Source organism: Diceros bicornis, chromosome X (assembly GCF_020826845.1).
Source record: "Diceros bicornis minor isolate mBicDic1 chromosome X, mDicBic1.mat.cur, whole genome shotgun sequence".
Taxonomy (NCBI): domain Eukaryota; kingdom Metazoa; phylum Chordata; class Mammalia; order Perissodactyla; family Rhinocerotidae; genus Diceros; species Diceros bicornis.
Genome location: NC_080781.1, coordinates 8,653,260 through 8,672,792, shown reverse-complemented (window position 1 = coordinate 8,672,792; position 19,533 = coordinate 8,653,260). Strand labels below are relative to the sequence as shown.

The window sequence follows — 19,533 nt, the reverse complement described above, 5'->3', positions numbered from 1 at the left end:
AAAGTACTATTTTACACTTTGACTAGAAATGTATGAGAATTCTACTTGCTCCATATCCTCACCGATATTTGATGTCAGTCTCTTAAATTTTGGTTTAATTTGCATTTCCTTGGTAACTAATAATGTGGTGCACTATTTCCTGTACTTAATGCCTTTCATATAATCTTCTTTTGTGAAGGTCTGTTCAAGCAACTCTTTTCCCATTTTTATTTTGTTTTTTATTGTTGGCATGTGGGACCGTCACAGATGGATTTCTCTCAATTTACCTGACAAACCTATGCTTGTACCTCAGAGCCCAGAGTGCCAAAAGCAGTTCTGCTTTTGGAGATGGCTGCCTTGCACTTGGAAAAGGTCCTGTTCATCTCAGGGGGAATTCCCTCTTTTGTCCTGTCCTAGCCTTTGGTATAATACCCCTGAGCACTTGGTGACACCCTGTGGGAATGATTTGATGGGTCGGTGCAGACTTACTCTGGGGCTGAGCCCCTTGGCATTCTCCTCTGTCATGCCAGACCACATGAGACCGTTGAACTTGCACTGCAATCTGGGCTAATTTCTCCTTATCCCTTTCCATGTGGATTTCTTCTCCACCCATCATTCTGCTCTGAATGAGAACAACTACAGCTCTCTTCTCACCCATGAAGGGCTCATTGCTTTCTGGAAATTTGTTCATCTAGGTTTCTTTGCATCCCCCCCTCTCAGATGGATTTTATAAAACTTTGATTTTGTAGCTTATCAGGCTTGCTTTGGTGGTTAGGGTGAGAATGATGCTCTCTTGTGACTTTCCACATTCGAGCCAGAAGCAGAAGTTCTACACATTTCTCCCCACTCCATTCCTTCCTGTGATGTCCCAGAAATGCTCTCTAGACTAAAGCCTAGAGAGAGACATTGCTTTAGACATAACAAGCCAAATGGTTCACAATAACCCAGTGTGGAAACCCTGGAGTTAGCAGAAGAACCAAACTATATTACAATTTTCTGTTAAACTAGCACCCAGTAAACCATGATAGCTGTTGACCCTGAGCACATTAGTAAACAGCACTGTGACTCCGTTTCCTTGTCTATAAAATGGGAATAAAAAGAGTACTTGGATAATGGGATTGTTGAAGGATTAAACAAATTGATATATGTAAAGAGCTTAGAGGCATACTTGGCACACAGCAAATGTCTTATAAATGAAACACTAGCTGTTATTAATAATAGTATATTACTACTAATAATATTTAGCAGTTATAGCATAAGAGGTTTCTTTATCAAGGACTTATTTCTTCTCAGCCAATCTCTTTTGTGTTTTAATGAAACCTTAAGTTAAAGTTTTTTCTAAGGATTAATAAGAGTTAACAGATATAGCCAACCAACACTGCAGTCAATATTCCAGTTCCATGAACAAATAGATCAGAAAATTGTGGCTTAAAAATTAGTGCTTGTGGTAACAGTTAACATTATTCAGCAATATCTTTGGTTCTCCTGCCTTTGGGTGGGATTGTACCTTTGTGCCCCCTTGACATGAGGCAGGGCTATATGACTTGCATTGGTCAATGAAACGTGACTGGAAATGTATCACTTCTGGGCAAGTCTTTAAGAGCTCGTTTGCAATGCAGCATGCTTTCTTCACTCAGCCATGAGGACCAGGGGTGTTCCAAGTAGAGGAGCCTCTGAGTGAGGGTGATTTGGAGCAGAGTCATAGCTGGCCCATGATGGGAAAGTAAAATAAGCCCCCAAAAAACACCTTTGCTTTAGAGCACAGAGAATTTAGAGCTGTTCGTTACGTAAGCATCACTAAGCTTATCTTGATTGATTGATACAGTACCTTCAGGATATCGTTCAGACTGTTTGCTTTGCTCTGGCTGGGCAGGATTGAGTCTAGTGGATGCACTGGCCAAGAAGAGAACTCCTGAAGACCAGAGTTTGGAGCGGTAGCCAGAGGCATGGGTGCTGGAGAGTGAGTTCAAATCATATCTAAGACAAGTGTCCAAATCTGTCCAAAGTACAGGTGTGGGACTGGCAGCAGGATACAGGAAGTGAAGCCAAAAAGTCTGGAGCTGAGTAAAGGCAGGGATGGAGCAGGAACCGAGGAACAAACCCTGGAACCAGATAAGAGGGTCTGTCCATGATGTTTCATTGTGTAGGAAATGGAGAGCCAAGGCATGGTCTTATTGGGTGCAGCTGTTTGGTGTGTAGTGGACTGCCTGGCTGAAAGTCTCAGGGTCACGTCAACAACACCTTGGGGCGATTTCGCTATGGATGTACCAGTCTTCACACCAGCAAGATTTCTTGGTACCACAAGGTTTGAAGAACAATATAGAAATTTACTCTGTTCTGGACAACTTTTGTGCTCATTCTCTTTCTTATGCTGAGGGTCTCCCAATCTAGACTTAAAAGGAGATCACTCTCTGGTTAGCTGGAGAATCACACTCAATCTGCCAGAGAGAATCACTTCTGAAACATCAAAACATGTATTTTTGCTCCCTTTTAAGGTACGTTGTCTTTTAAATCATACAAAATGTTACAAATACAGAACCGTCCATGTATGTTTTTAATTGGGTCAGCAATGTTAATGCAGCAGCAGTGTAAGCAGAGCATTTAAAAAAATTCTTCCAGTCCTTTTGGAATTCAGCTCATGGGCTTAACAGACATGTATTGACATAACTAACTTGTTCAACATGTCTTTCTGTAAGTTATAAGTGAGGAGAAAGTAAAGCTTTGCATTAAACTAACAGACGAGATTTTTGTATTAGGGATAATATACTAATATGATACACACTAATAGGATACATATCCCGAAGTGCAGTTTCATCATTTAATGCAAAGTTACCTCCTACTGGGAACTAAAGATTATTTTACAGAAAATATAAATAATGTGAAGAATTTCTGGGCACTCAGTAATGACCTGGGTTGTGAAATAACTTGACATGTACCATTGGCCATGTGCAATATCTTTTTGTTGAAAATGATAATCAGAATTCTACGGAGAATGGATTATCAGGGCTAGAGAATGAACAATTCCTGTTATGATACACCCAGGAACAAGCTTTATAAAAGCTTGTTTTTGTTCTCAGTTGTCCCCTTAATAAACTAGAAAGGTAGAAAATGGTTGCATGAGTCTGTTTCTATTTGCAGCTGTGAAGTTGTTTAACATTCTTACTTATTAGTTAAGTCGTCTGATTTTTTGAAATCTATGTTGTCAGAAAGGTGAGAAGAGCCCTTCTGTAAGAAAAAAAATCCAAAGCAATAATAAACATTCATACAAACATACAAACTATAGTTTGTAATATATGTGTGTATGATATGTATTATATACATTATATATATATAAATATATAAAAACTTTATAGGAGATATCTCTGAAGAAATACTATCAAATAATCTTCAGGTGTTTAGAGGAAGATTTGTACAAGAAAGGTAGATTCGAAGAGAAAAGCTGCCTTAACATATTTTATTGCTTCTTTGCTAAAGGTATTTACTCAGGACATCAGAAGTAAAGCTTTCAAGTCAAATGCCTGGAGAAATTTAAATATATGTGAATGTGTGTGTTTAAATTGAAGAAGAATGTTGACAGAAATAAATCACTTTTAGAGAAAATTCCCAGGACCTAGTCCCTTTTAGGAAAGCTCTGCTGGTCCTTGTGCAAATACATGGTCCTTTAAAGTACTAGCCCACATAATTTATGGGTTTATGTCTATATGCCTCTGTTTATTTTTGGTATAAAAATCCTTGCTTATAAAAAGAGTAGTTAAGTATGGTACTACATAACTGTGATCCCTTTTGCCTGACTTAAGAGTTTGTACTTAAGGAACATAAACTAAAGTCGGAGGTAATTCAATTAACATTCTGAACGCACAAAGGTATGCTCGCTTATCAGCTTGAAGCACAAAGCAGCCCCATTACAGTATAGCAGTAATTACATCACATGCACACGTTCTTAAAAATTTCATGAATAGCAAGGCCAAGCTCTAATGGGAGATGTTTGTCTGTCTCTGGAGAATCAACTGAAATAGAAATCTTGAAGCCAAATAGTTCAACTCCTTGTCCAACTTCACAAAACAAAAATCATCACCTTCCACTCTCAGACACATACTTGATTCTTTCTGCTTTCTTACCACTCAGACTAATTGATCCCCAAACTCCATGGATACTGGCTCTGAAATAGCTCTTGAATCTGTTTGCTTCTGCCCATTTTCCTCGCCACTGCCCTGGTTCAGGATGCCATCTTCTCTTGCCCATATCAATGCCAATGGTCTTCTACCTGTTCTCCCTGCCCCCATATTGTCTCCTGAACTTCTCCTCCACTCTACATAGAACCATACTTTTAATAAAATAATGTCGCACCGAGAAGGATGCTGCGAATCTCAGCTTAAACCTCACTGCCCCCATGTCATCCCTGGTTTCAATTCCCTTACTCTGCCCTCCTGAAGCCCCTGTAATTCCTCTGTTGTAACAAGTGTGATACTTGATTGTGACCCCTTGCGTAGTTGTCTTTTTCAAGAGATCATAAGCTCTGTGAGGGTAGAGACTATACTTGTCTTGTTTATCCCAGAATCCTTGGATTCCAGCCCAGGGTGGACTCTCAAATTATGAAAGAATTTATCACAACTCTAATATTAGAGCAGTTCTTAAGCCAAGGCATGTACCAACATTCTCTAACATACTAATATACTATTTTTCTCATGCTAGAAGATTTATGGCTCTAAAGGAAAATTCCCAAGGTGGTGTGCCCCAACAGGCTTTATTTTAACTAATGAGAATAATAAAATCTTATAAATTTCTCCTTGAACTAAAGGCACCAACTTAAATCCCTTCTCTTCACTTTGACTAAAATGCTAGTAATGAGATTTTAAAATGTTTTTGTTTTAGGCATGCTTTATGATATATTAATATGAAATTACTTATAACTATGGTATAAAATGTGATATGAAAATCTGCACATGTGTGGAATGGCTGTGGCATTGGTTCCCTTAACTGTTAACATGTTAGATGACTTTTCATGTATTTTTCTTATTTCTTCAACACCTTATTTACAGGTTTTTTCCCCATGACCAAAAAATCTGGTTTGGTTTAGGCTAGAAGAATGTGATATAGGAAGAAAAATTACATGTGTCTTTCCATGTGTATTTGTATGTGTATATGTATGATGATTGATTAATGACTATTATAGTGATAAGAAAAATGGAACATGTGGGAGTTTGTGGAGCAGAAGTTCATTCACAGCTCTATTGTAAAGGAAAGGTCATTGTCAGTTCAAATGAAATCTTTTTTTCCGGCTTTATTGACATATAATTGACATATAACGTATAAGTTTAAGGTCAAATGAAATCTCGTCTTGATTGTAAATGTTAAAAATGAGTAGTGTTGAACAGACTTGGTCCCCGTTATGAAAACAGTAGAAATAAATGTAATTATTCTTTTAGAGGTCAAAACAAATATTCATTTAATTACTGCCACTGATAAATTCGGTATAAAATCTCACACAGGAAATATAAACTTAGACATATATGTATGTACAGAAATAACTATAGGTGAAATGGTAATAATCTGGGGTGGGGAGGGGAGGGAAAAGTGGGTGAGGTTATGGAGGAAATAAGAAAGGCCCTGAGTTGATAGTTGCTGAAACTGACTGATGGGTACATGGTGAGATACTGTATATTCTCCTGACTTCTGTATATGTTTGAATGTTTCCATAATAAAAAGTTTTTACAAAGAAAAAAAGAAATCCTGTATGTAGAAGTAGAAACATCCTGAAGTTGATAAAGCTTAAGCTTGAGGACCCACCGCTGGATGGGTCCCTTCCAGAATGCTGGTGGTGTTTTCAAATGTTCATATATTTTTGTAAAATTTGCAAAAATGAGGTAATTTAACCACAACGGGCTAAGACTGCTGTCTCTTCCCATTTCAAAATCCTCTCCATCATGCTTTCCTTGATGGTAAGAGGTGTTTGAGAGGCTGTGGGCTTTTGGGGGATCTAGCTAATGGAAAGCTGAGTTGGGGACACAAATAGCTAACTTTCCATATCTTTACTCATAGATAAAAGATACATATTTAAAATTCCCAGCAGGGACATGCACCTTGACGTCTCCATAATTATTGGTGGAATATCTTTATTTATTATCAATCTCTTCTGTGTATATTACTACTAGTTGTGCTAGTGTAGGAATGGCTTCCAGTAAGACTCCTTCTCTCTACTCTGCTGACTCACTCTGTGTTGTGACTTGAGACACAGGACCACAGATTGTATCAGGGTATGAGTATGCACCGCGGTACCTGCCACCAAAGTATGTGGGTAGTAGAGGAAAAACAAGGTTTGAAATATATGAATCCAGAAACCACTCTATGGACAATTTTTCTAATGAAAAAATGTGTAAAATTATATGCATCGGATTTGATGCTCACTGATACCTAGTTAAACTAGAAATCTTCTCCAGTCAGAAATATACTCAGTAATGCTACAAATACAATTATAAATGCATCATACTTTTTTTGCATTTTTGATAGAAATTGAGAGAAACATAATTTATCAAAATGTTGTATTGATAGTGCACAGACTTCTACTACCAGAACCATAAACTTGAGTTTGACTATGTGTAGTTGCTATATCCATTCATTGCATCTTAGCTTATCTAATGCATTTTTTTCCCTGAAGCAGTGTGCGATTCCAAATTTAAAGAAACGTAAAACTGCCTCTGATGCAACAAAATGACCTGAAGCATACACACACACACACATACAGACAGTGGATTGAACCAGCAATGAGTGTTAGAGGCATTCAGACATTAGTAAGTGGATGAAAATGTTGCAGTCTAGTGAATAGTCCTATGAACTGAAAGATTTTTGGAAGCCCCCTTCCAGAGTGACTTAAACTACATAATGTGCTCCTTGAGGATAACATTTAAAATAAAATGAAATCAGATGCGTTTCTAGGTTTTAAATCAATGTTTCTTACTACTTCAAATTTGAGCCCTTTGTAAAGATGGTTTCAAAGATAACAATCTAAGTTTTTTTAAAAATACAATCCCTCCAGAGGACTGAAGCATAGCCAACATAGAACTGAAGCATCCCTCAACACAGAAAAGAAGAGTCACTAAAAAGAGAAAAGCCAATCATCCTGTTTCACTTGGTTATTTTCTCTTCCAAATATGGAACATAGGAATCTAGAAAGCAGGGTAACATTGAGTTAATATTCATCACTTTGTTTATCTTGGCTTTTAAAACACACATTTTTAAAATTTCTTCTTTTGTATGTATTTCTATATTAACCCAACCAGCCTTATATCTTTCCCAAGTTTTCACTTTAAAGTGAAAATCTGGGTCCATTTTCTTCAAGTTTTCCTTCTCTCTTCCCAGACATTGTTCATCATTTTTTCTGAGAGTCTGTTTACCCGGAGCATGCTGGCAGGGTATTTTGGTTTTGAAACAAAATTTAAACACGTTAACACACAATCAATGATCTGTATAATATGTATGGGTGAATGCAATTACATGATCCATTTATATCTTCCATAGCTAAATACAGGATGCCATTTGTTTGTTGGTTTGTAAGTGGTTATGCCTTTGATTAAATTATGTCCACTAGCTATGCCTATAATGGCATAGAAGTCTTTTCTTTTTCCTGAATTTTCTAAGATATCGTTGTGTGTAGGGCTTCTCTGAGACAAGGTTCCTCAAATATTGAGGAACCTTCTTACAAACCTAGCTCTTATGGCTGCATTCAAATATAGCTGGAGTCAATGTGTTAAGGCAAGCAACACTATCTGCAGTGACAACGGACCCGCAGATCTCCATGGCATAACCCAAGCATGATTGATATGGTGTGGGGAAGGTTCTACTGCCTTCAGCCATTTCTGGGCCCAAGTTCCATAAATTTTATGGCTCTACTCTCCCCTGAGGCCTCAGAATTTGACTGGATCATCTACAACCAAATGGTAGAAAAAGGGAGCAAGAATGTATGGAGAACTGTGCAGGGAGGTTTTAGGGACCTGGCCTAGTAGTGGCAGACAGCACTTCTACTCACATTATTGGGCCAGGATTCAGTCATAGGGCCAGCAGCATTACAGAGGAGGCTGGTAAATCTATAACATTGAGCCTACATGGACAAGAAAATGGAGTTTAGTGAGTTCATAGCATTGTCTCTGCCCCTGTACAGGTCGACCTACTACGATTTCAGTGGCATCAGGAAGGTCCCTGATGTTCTCCAAATATCCTCCTATGGCAAGCTGATTCCTTGATTCAGCTTGAATCAAAGTTGAATGGCAACATTGATTCCTGTTAGGTGAAATTTTAAAATATTATCAGTCATTTAAGCACCCATGTGATGAAGGCTTTGAAAGCAGTTCTTGGTAGAGGGTGGGTAGGAAAAATTCCCAGGGATATTAGGTACCAGCTGGGTAGTGGAAATGAAATACTGCAGGGTGAGCAAGATGGTTGACTAGTTATTCCTTACCTACTTACAGTGGCCTAAGTGCTGACTACCCAAACAGGCGAGTTTTAAAAGGTGCTAGACCCCATCCTATCTCATTGCCACCACCATTGTTTTTTTTTTCCCACCTCCTGTAGTCTTAGTTGGGTTCTCAAGGAAACAGACCATGAGATGGGGATTTGCATGCAAATAATTTACTGTGGCGTGCTCTCAACACCTTTGGGGCAGGGAAAGAAGTAGGACAGATAGAGGGAGGAGTTGAAACTGTCATGAGTCAGGAAGCTTTAGAGCTTAGATGGATCTTCAAAGTTGTCCTGCCTTGAAACAAAGGGGCAGGACTTTATATCCTTCTACATTTGACAGTCATTGGATGTGAGCTGCTCTCAGAGAGGGAGTGTGAGCTAGGGTGAGGTGGCTCTCTTCAGCGATGGGTAATTCCTAGAGAGGTACTCAGCTGTGAGTCATCGCCATCCAATACTCCTGGCAGTTGGGAGTCTGGGCAGCATACTACAGCATCTACTACACTAGTGAAATCTACCTCTAAGAGATAGACTGAGACTCCAAGTTTTATTTCAGAGATGAAAACCCCTAGGCCTCTACCACTGCTTTTCTGCAATGCCCCCCACCTCCTCAGAATACTGTATGATAAGGAGTACAAAAGAGGACCCAATGAATGTGCTTTCAAAGGTCACAGTTCTATCTGGCAAAATGCTTCTGCACAGACCAGCTTTGCTCAAGCTCTACTTTTCACAACCCCCTCCTACCAGCCTGGAATGGCCTCCTCACTTTTCCTAGCTTATAAAAAATGTCTTCATCCTTTCAGATATATTTCAGTGTTCACTTTTGTGAGGCACTCTCTGCTTACTTGCATTCTGAGGAAATTCACACTCATTAGAAATCTTTTAAGGTAATTATTATCTAAGTTTTACATCTGCTACTCATTAAGTACTATGTTTTACATTGCTAGCTATCTTTTCCTATCTTCACCCCAAAATGGAAGTACTTGAGGGCAAAGGTTATGTTTTATAGTCTGTGAATCATCATCACTGTTAGTACAATGCAAGTCTAAAGTTATTTCATTACTTTGACAAATATTTATTGTGCACCTATTGTGTTCAAGGCACTATGTCAGATGCTGGGGAGACTTAGGTAAGAATTTTCACACTCAAGAAGATGATTCTTGTGAGCGAGAGGGACAGACCTTTAATTCCAATGCAAATAGTAGTAATAGAAATTTAAGGTAATATGGAAGGATCTAAACTGTCTGATGGACAGAGTTGGGTCAGGGGCCAGGGGTAAGGGCATAGGTCAAGGAAGGTGTCAAAGAGATCAATAACCATTAATATGATGGTGTAAAAAACTCTGAAACCCGGGTGCTTGCTTCAAAGGATGGTTATTATAGTGGAAGGTTGGGAAGCAGGAACAGACAGAGCCTAGGACTTGATGTAAGTAGGCATTAATTTATGGAACTATGGGTTTAGCCCAGGGTTTCTCAACTTTGGTGCTATTGACATTTTGGGCTTTACAATTCTTTGTTGTAGGGGACTGTCCTGTGCTTTGTAGATGTTTAGCAGTATCCCTGGCTTCTACCCACTAGATGCCAGTAGTTCTCCCAGATCTGACAACCAAAAAGATCTTTAGATATTGCCAAATGTCCACTGGGGGTACAAATCATTCCTAGTTGAGGACAACGTGTCTAGAAACTTTAGCAATAGGCAACACTTGCCATGATAGAGGCTTCTCTATGAGCAAAGAACCTTTCTTTTGTGAGGTGGAAAAGTTAGGAGTGTGGTTAATGCTGATGGAAGCCCAGATGCTGATACTCTCTTTTGGGAATAACACACTTGTGGTGGGTGTTATACTATCTACTCTTGATGATCTGTCCACCTCACAAAATATCTCTGCAATTGAGATCTGGTGTATAGACCTTATTTTCCCCAAAGTTAATAGCTCAGCTTTTTCAAGTGTTTCTTATGGAATACATGGTCATGGAATAAAAAGATCATAGTTAATAATCATTTGTTTATTATTTTTTGGAAACTTTGACCAGCAGGGAAGCATGAGGATTTTTAGAAATCACCAGGGTACAGTGAAAGTTGCCAATAAAAATGTAAAATAATACAGATGTTGTTATGAAGCAGAAACATGTTATGTTTTAAATAAATCAGTATCCTTAACTATTAGCAAGAGAACTTGAGTTTTTAAAAAAGAACAATGGCATTATAATTTTATTATCTTTTTCCTACACATCTGGAATTTTGAGAACTTTTTGAATAAAAAATATCCCATTAGATTTTTTAAGTCACTCTTGAGTTTAATTGTAGTTTTGAGAATATATGGAAAAGTTCTGCCTCAAATCTCTTCCCCTTTTATAGAATCTTCTTAATATTTTGAAAGAATTTATCTGTGCGTTATTGCCTGATATATGTAGGCCAAATTCAGAGATAGTCTACAAATTTTGTTTTAAAATCAACTTATTACTTATTTTATATAACTATAAAATTTGAAAAATAGAGACAAGTATAAAAAAGAAAATAAATGTAATTTATAATATTTTAATGTAATTTTATAGCCTTTTTTTCTTTGTTTATATTTTAGTGGCTCCACAACTTTAATGTACATAAGAATCATAAGTAGAACTTGTTTAAAAGGCATGTTCTACATACACTACAAAAGAAGGGTACAGTATGGGGCCTGGGAAATAGCATTTTAACAGATACTCCAGAAGATTCTAATTCAGATGGTGTATAAAAAGCAGTTGGAAAGCTTGATATACCTCCTTATGTTGCCATCATATCAGTACCATACATCGACTGGATAGAAGAGGGAAGAAACTATGGATTTTTACTTATGCTTTGTCTAATTTAAAAAGAGCCCTGCCCTTCATAAATATCAATTCTTCCTACAACAGTTAGCTTCTATGTTAAGATAACAATATTCATTTTAGTCTTTCAGTAGCCTTTTGGGTTATCTTCCATGGATTGTTATTCATTCAGTGTTTTTTGCCTTGTGTTATTTGGAACAGATACATGAATAATCCAGTTAAGAATTATTAATCTCCCTTGACCAACTAGAACGCTTGACTTGTATTTCTCTTGAGATATGTTAACTCTAGGCAGGAGGTAATGTGGGGCGAGGGTGAAACACACAGTGTCAGTGTGGAAAGAGAGGAGTGGCATAGACCTAGATGAATTTGGGGGGCAAAATCTGTAGTAATTAGCACCTGTTAAGGTGCGAGGGCTAATGAGAAGGGGATGTCCTAGGTGACCTCAAGTTTGTGAGCCCAGGGAGTTTGAGAAGAAAGCAGCAAAGAGAAGCCGTGTTGGGGAATTTGGGGGTTGGGGTGGATGCAGGAAATGTAAGAAAGGAAGCATGATGCAAAGTTTTAGGAGTTAGTGGGTCATTTGTTAGACATGAGTACAAGCAGTTTAGAAATTTTGAACCATGCTTGAGAAGTTGATTAAGGTTTGAAATAGAAAAGTAGGAGCCAAAGGAGTGAATGGACTAACCAAAAGAGAGTAAATATTAAAAGAGGGCCAAAAAGTAAGCAATGAGGTATGCATTCATTTAGAAGCCTGGGGAGAAAAAAAGGAATAAAACAGATAAGAAATGGATAGATAGGAAGTAGGAACACCAGAAAAAACCCTGTCCTGGAATCAAGGGAACACTTCAGGAAGGAAGATGTGTCCAGCAGCGGCAAACCCAATAGAACTGAAAGAAGCAAAAGATTGAAACAAAGTTGCTGAGCTTGGTGGCCAGGATTTCATTGGTGACCTTTGATAAAAGATCAGTTCCTTAAGGAGACAAATGAAGTGAAAAGCCAGCAGCTTAGGAGATAACTTAAAACTCAAAATCACAGCAAGAACTTGATTCTTCGGAGTCTATTCACCATAGGGTTCCTTGTCTTTGTTATTGATATCTGCCTGCAGGATAAGTATTAGCTCAGTCTTCCCTTGGTGACCCCTTACATGTAATCAGTTTAGTATTCCTGGTGCCCCTCCATGACCCTCCTTCGAAGCTCTCTGAATTAGGTGGAATGCTTCAGTGGAGTTAACTGGTTCAAATGGCAATTCACATCCTACACAGCTTGTCATCTTCTCACCGACCTCTTCATGGAGTACGCCAGGAAATGACCAGGAAATGAGAGGGGAGTCAAACTAATCTTCTATAAGCCTTTCATTTAATGTCCACAGTACACTCTCCCTTCTGCTTATCTAACACTACCTCAAATATTAAAACTACCCAATTCAACTTATTAGATCCCTGAAACAATTTAATAAAATGATATAATTCAGACATTTGGGAAAGACACATGATGGGGGTGTTGATGTACACCTGCTTCATTCCTTTCTAAGATTCAAAGCACATTTTTAAGAAACCATTTAATTTTCTTCAGTCAGTCCTATTTCATTGTCAGCTTCTCTACTGGGAATTATTTCTAGCATGGCAATAAGGCCATGAACTTTTACTTAGCTTTGAAAGGCTAAATGACCTGGAAGTTGCAGAGTTGAATTTGAGCACTGATTGCTTTGACTCCATTGCCAATAATATTTCCACCATACCATGCTACCTTGACAGGTCATCTTTCTCTTCAAATTGTGCTTAGTAAGAATGGATAGTTGACATATTTTCTTTCTGCTGCCTCCTAGGGTACATAAATACAATTAAGAAATAAAGCCAAGAAAACACACAGTATCAAATTGATTATGTATGACCCAAATGCTTAGGAATGAAAAATTTAGCCTTATACCTATTTGTACAGCATGTGCAGCTAAGATCGAGTCCTAGTTTCGTAATGTACCTCTCGACGAACTAAAAAAAGGAACATAATGAGCTTGTCTTCTATAACATATCTCTAATGTTGATAAATATTTTATATAAAGTAAATTCATGGAGTTAAACTTCTACAACCAGATTATGGGACCTGACAGATCCCACCTTTGTAAGGCAAAAGTTGAAAGTGTCTAATTCAAAGGCATCATAAATTATTTGTATGTAAGTTAAAAATTTTAAAGACAAGTTTTTGGCTTGTCTTCATTTTCAGAGAAGGAACGGGTTGTTTTAGATAGGATAACAAACTGTAAGTACAGTTGTATGAGATATCAACTTATTTCCAAATATTGGAATGTGGAATACCCCATAAAGCATGTTGGGGGAGCTGCATATCTTATTTCTGGATTTGAACGCTCTAAGGCATGGGCTAATGTGAGGTTGAGGACACCAAGTTTAGGAAAAATGTGAGTTTGGTTCTGGATGGTGGATGTGTCCAAGGTAATGTGATCTGGCTGCTGGATCAGAGTGGTAGTCACTGGAAGGATAGACTTTGTGGTCATAGATGATAAGTCACTCAGAGAAGGACCCCAGGCAGGAGCTGTGGGTCTATGGGAAACGGCACCCATCACTCAAGGGACAAAATTGATAACAGTAAGAATGGGTAGGGATCACAAGAGAGCTCCAGGCCGTCCCAGTGGAGAACCCAGAGGATAAAGACAATTGCCACAATGGAAATATGGGAATTATGATGGCCAACAATTGGATAGCACTGTCTCCTCCTGGTGGTAGGACTTGGTACTTCGTGGCCACATTATCTCAGAAACTGGTGGCATTGAGCTTACAATGATAACCCCAGTTACAGATTGCTGAGAAAGAGGAAAGCTGGAAACTTCCAATCTATTGGTCTTTGATCCTATAAATACTTTATTTTTAGGTGTGTGCGATTAAGTCTATCAAATGTCAGCAAAGCGTAGTGGATATGAGTACAGACTCGAGATCCAGACTGCCTGGGTTCAGCTGTGGGCCCTTGGACAAATTACTTGACCTCTCTGTGGTTCAGTTTCCTTATCGGTAGGTTGATAATAGTCCCTACATCATTAGTTTGTTATGAGGATTAAATGAGTTAATATTTGTAAAGCATTTGGAACCATGACTGGCATAGAGTAAGAGTTCTCTAACTATGACATTGTCAAAACTAAAAATAAAACTTCGTCTAGGTTAGCAGGTCCATTGATATCAGTCTCCAATAGGGGCACTGTTTAAAATACAGATTCTGGGATTTCACCTCAAACTTACTCAAATTCTTAAGGGCGACCCTAAGAATCTATATTCTTAACAAGTCTCCCAAGAAATTCCATTGATCAAGGTTAGATTTGGGAATTAAATAGGCCATGTCCCTGGTTTGCAATAGATTTGAGGTCATTAGCAAATTATTCTCTAACTCATTTATTAAGAAACGCCCTCAATACGTGGGACAAAGCTTGCTTACTTAGTTCAAATCTTATTTGGAATAAGAAAGGATATAAGCAAATCAAACTTTCTTTCTCTTCCAACTCTAGGTGCAAATATATCACCCATGAATTTTAGGAGCTACTCTCAGACAACTTTTTGGCATGTCATTTACTAAGACTAACCTGGAGTTTGGCATGGATTATCAAGTGTTTACAATACAATATAAAGGAAATCCAGTGGTTCTAAATGGATTTCCATCCATGGATGGATGGATTTATATGTTAGAAATCTCTGAGCAGATTGCCCAATTCCTAAGGGAAAAAAAAATACTGTAATAGGCAATTGCTAATTGCTCATGGATATGTTTTTTAAAAGCATAGTCATGATAGAAAACCAAACAATAGAGCCTCTACAAAGATTTAGCCAAACGGAGCTGCCAAGACAGTAATGTTGCATTTTAGCAATAAAATGGCTTGTTCTTAGTTAAAACAAAAACGTGATCTGGTCTTCTATAAATGAGTTCAAAAGAGCAGTAATATACAAATGATTTATTTGAAAAGAAAACAGAAAATAATTTCCTAGTCTTGTCACTATAAGTATTTATGGGCTACCTTATTTAGGCATAGAAGATGTCCTGATGTATCTTTAGTAGATCATGTGCTAGTGAAAACAGATTTACAGTGAGCCATTCTTTTTGTTGTTGTTGTTCTGATTGTCCTTGTTAGCAGTATCATTTATTTTCAAAGTAATTGGATTGAGTTAAGGACCTATTCCATGACCTTGAAGCAAAGCAAAGTTAATTGATGTAGCAAAGGATTCGTTAGCACTTGTATCTCAACCATGAAAACAGATGGGCAGGGTAACCTAACTGACAAATTAACTGTATCTTTTCTTGCCTGTGGGCTTTTCACACACACAAATAAAAGAAACATTTTTTTCCCTCTTCTTTTTAATGCTGGAAGCCTGGTGTGGCAGATTATATTTTCTAAAAATTGCCACAGCAGTATATCCAGTCTCACATGTTCGTTTAGAACCATGCCACACTCCTATCAAGAAGTGGAATCTATTTCTCCTCCTTTGAACTTGAGTAGAACTTTGGGACTGGCTCAACAAATAGAATGCAGTGGAAGTGACGCTGCATGACTTCTGAGGCCAGCTCAAAAAATAGTGTTATGGCTGTAGCTGGCTCTATCTCTTTGGGACACTCACCCTTGAGATCCAGCCACCATGCTATGAGGAAGCCTCAGCCACATGAGATGACCATGTGTTCAATCCTGACTGACAGCACTAGCTGAGACCTCCTATTGGCAGCCAGCATCAGCTGCTAGAAATGTTAGTGTGCTAGTATCCAGATAACTCTATATTCCAGTCCTCAGCTTTGAGCAGCCTCAAATTGCAGGATTTTGAGCAAAATAAGAGTTTTTCTTTGCTTAAGGTGCAAAGTTTGGGGATGATTTGTTATTCAAGATTAGAGAACTATAACCCAGGACTTCCTGTTCTGGAGGTATGTATAGTTTTTTGCTTCAGAGGACAGATAAGAAACCCTTGTTTTCAAAAGTCAGGGAGAACAAGATCAGTACTCAAAGAGCTCATGAAGTGAGGCAGCAGTCCAGCCCCTAAGGAGTAAAATTCCCAAGCCCCATAGATAAGAGAACAGCAGAGATTGTGTCCCACTCCCAGCTGGGCCTTGAGAAAGGGGCAGGACCACTAATAGGGCTGGCAATGTGGGGGCCTGTGGACCAAATACTAAGCTCAGAGATCTTGAGAGTGGTGGTAAAGGCTGTCATGACTCCTTAGGGTGTGTGTGAGTGTGAGGGAGGAGGTGTCAGAAAAGCCAGCTGCCTTCAGATGGGCCATAAGAGCCAGAGCAAAGAGAAATGGCAGTTACAACCATATATTGAAAGACATCCCTGGAATCTTTGTCAGCCCCTGGGACCCTTGTCTGATCCTGGAAAGGGGAAGGGACTCTCAGAATTTATTCTGATGAAGGCTTTATATATATGTGTGTGAAAATTGTTAGCCATTTGTTATAATATCATTTATCAACTGGTTAATTCACTAGCTAGTCCTTCTTGCCAATTTGAAATATTACATCATCACATACCAAATATTTTTATGTATTTGGTTTTGCTGTGTTTTGTTCCATTAATCTGTCTGTCTATAACCACCGAAATGATTCCATTTTAATAATTATATATTTATAATATATTTGAATATCTTATAGAGAAATGTCTCATCATTATTTTTTCCCAGAAGTTTCTTGGCTTTCTCACAGGAGGAATACACTTGTGAGGAATACACTTGTATTTTTCAGTACTCCATCCTAGGTGCTTCTAATTCCACATGTCCAAAACCAAACGTGATTTCTTTTCCACGCTCTATTCTTCACTCTTCACTTCCTTCACCAAAATCATTTGCTAAGATTACCCCCCCGCCAAAACTCACTCTGGCTTTGATTGTGATTGTCTTGCATATACAGTTAAGAATGGCAGATTGAACACAAAAGCACTTTTAACTCCTCTTCCTCCCAGAATCCTGCTAAATGAGAGTAAAGGAGTGTTTAAAGAAGATATAGATACACAAGGACAAAAAATGAGATAGGAAACAGCCGTGACAAAATTTTGTAAGTTAGTAGGCAGATAGATGGGAGCTAAATGACCTAACAGACATGAGAAAGCTGAATCCTAAACTGGAAGTTGGAAAAGGGGAGAAATAACCTAATGTACATAGCAGAATCCTCCAAAGGAGCAGGGTTTGGCAGGTGGAAGAACTGGTCGAAAGTCTGTTTAAGAATTTAGTGCCTCATATCTCCATTCCAGATTTAGGCAGCTGAGCAAACATCTCTACCCCATTCTGGCAGGAGACTTGAGGTTTATTCTGTAAAGAGGATAAATAGATGATCTTTGAACTAGACGATGCCAGGAACAGCTAAAACAGAGAGACCAAGGAGAAAACATGGGGATTAAGATAAACCTTATATATGGGACTTGAGATCTCCAGCCTTCTCTCCTCACATGGCTCAAGAATCTTGGCAGCCAGACATGTACCTTCTATGCAAGAGGTCAGAAGTATCTTCTCTGGAAACCTAACTTCCAAGAGAAATGAGCACAAGATACTCAAATCAGAGGTCTTCCAAATATCATCCTAGAGAAAAAAGCACCATTGATAAGCATCCCCCCCAAGAGCTCCCAGTCATCTTTTTAGTGCCTCACTCTTAAATATGACCAGACAGCCAAAGACTGCCAGACATTTATTCTTTAAAAAAACAAAGTTGAAATATCAATACAAGTGGAAAGAAAAAATCCATAGTAACTATTATTAATATCTTCAGAGAAGATATGAATCTGTGAAGCAAAAAGTGGATACTACAAAGAAGAAATATTCAGTGAACACAAAACCTTAGAAATTAAAAATATGATAGCACAAACTGTTGGAAGATAAACTCAAGGAAACCCTTCAGAAAGTATAACAGAAAACAGAGAAGAAAATAAGAAACATAAGATTTTTAAAAAAAGAGACCCATCTAGAATGTTCTAGAATAATTGAAGTTCTATGAATAAAGGACAGAGATAACAGAAGGAAGGAAGTCATTGATAAAATAATTCAAAAAAGATTTCCCGGAATTGAAGAATATGAATGTCCTGATTAAAAGGGATTACTAAGTGTCCAGAACAATGGATGAAGTAGACCAACTCCGAGGCACATTATCAAGGAATTTCAGAAAGCTAGTGACAGAAAATAAATTCTACAAGCTCTCAGGGAGGAAAAAAACAAGTTTTATACAAAGTATCAAGTATTATAGATGACATCAGACTTGGCAATAGCAATAGTGGAAACTAGAAAGCAATGGAGCAGCAACACACTCAAAATTCTGAGTAAAAACAACTTCAGGATAGAGAGTCAAGATGGCGGCGTAGGCAGAGTCTGAACTCACCTCCTCCTGCGGACACAGCCAATTTACAACTACTCTTGGAAAAACTACCCCTGAGACAGAACTGAAAACTGGATAAGAGGAACTCCTGCAACAACGGACAATCCTAACTGAGGTGGAAGAGGCAGAAACTCCCTTCTGGAGACGAAAAACGCCACCTTCACAAGCCGCAGCACCTCACCGCTGCCCGGGAGCATCGAAGAGGTCCGCAGCCTCCCTGGAGGCTCGGGGCCCTGAGCCGGGGAGCGCCCCCGCTGGGGGCATTTTGTGGACCCAAAACAATCGAGACCAGCGGCATAATATCTGACTGTGCCTGCTACTAAAACATCAGGGAGTACCCCCAGAAAACCCGGTTCACAAAGAAATTAAAACTGGCTCTTAAAGGGCCCACGCGCAAACTCACCCGTTTCAGAAAGCATCCTAAAATCACCAGAAAGAAAGGTGCACAGTGCTGTGGTGAAAAGAGACTCACCTAATAGGCCCTGAGTGCATCTCGGTGAGGGGTGAGACCTCTCCAGGGACTGGGACATTGGCGGCGGCCATTGTTGTGGTCTGGTGTGGGCGTGCTGACACAGACACCATTGGAGTTCTCCCTGAGGCCTGCTAGCCCAGGGTCTGCCCCACCCGCTAGAGCACTGATTTAATCCAGCTCAGCCAGGGCAGGCAGCCCACCCTAGAGACTGGCCCCACCCAACAACAAGCCCTGGGGCAACTTGTGGGCCTGCATAGATTGGTGACTGGATTCTCTGCAGCCTGGCAACTTAGCCGACTTCAGTGGTGCAGGATGTGCAGAAGGAGCGGGTGGAGAGTGTGGGGCGGTGGTGGAGTGTGTGGGGCTCCCGCTGCAGAGAGACTGAGTCCGCTTCAGGAGGTTGGGGCACGCACACGGGGCAGGACTGTGTTGACTATGTGTGTGGACCTGTGGGCAGCAGGGCTTGTCAGCTGCTGAAGACTTGTGCTTCTCAAAGAC

At 39.1% G+C, this 19,533-nt stretch overlaps 1 long non-coding RNA gene across 1 annotated transcript in view; it reads right to left on the bottom strand.

Moving 5' to 3' along the window:
* The window catches only part of LOC131400722 (uncharacterized), a 49,062-nt gene extending 29,763 nt beyond the window's left edge, over positions 1 to 19,299 (bottom strand). Inside the window, exon 1 of the long non-coding RNA XR_009217426.1 lies at positions 19,036 to 19,299. This is a non-coding gene — a long non-coding RNA (uncharacterized LOC131400722). The remainder of the gene's footprint in view (positions 1 to 19,035) is intronic.
* Positions 19,300 to 19,533: the final 234 nt, after the last annotated feature.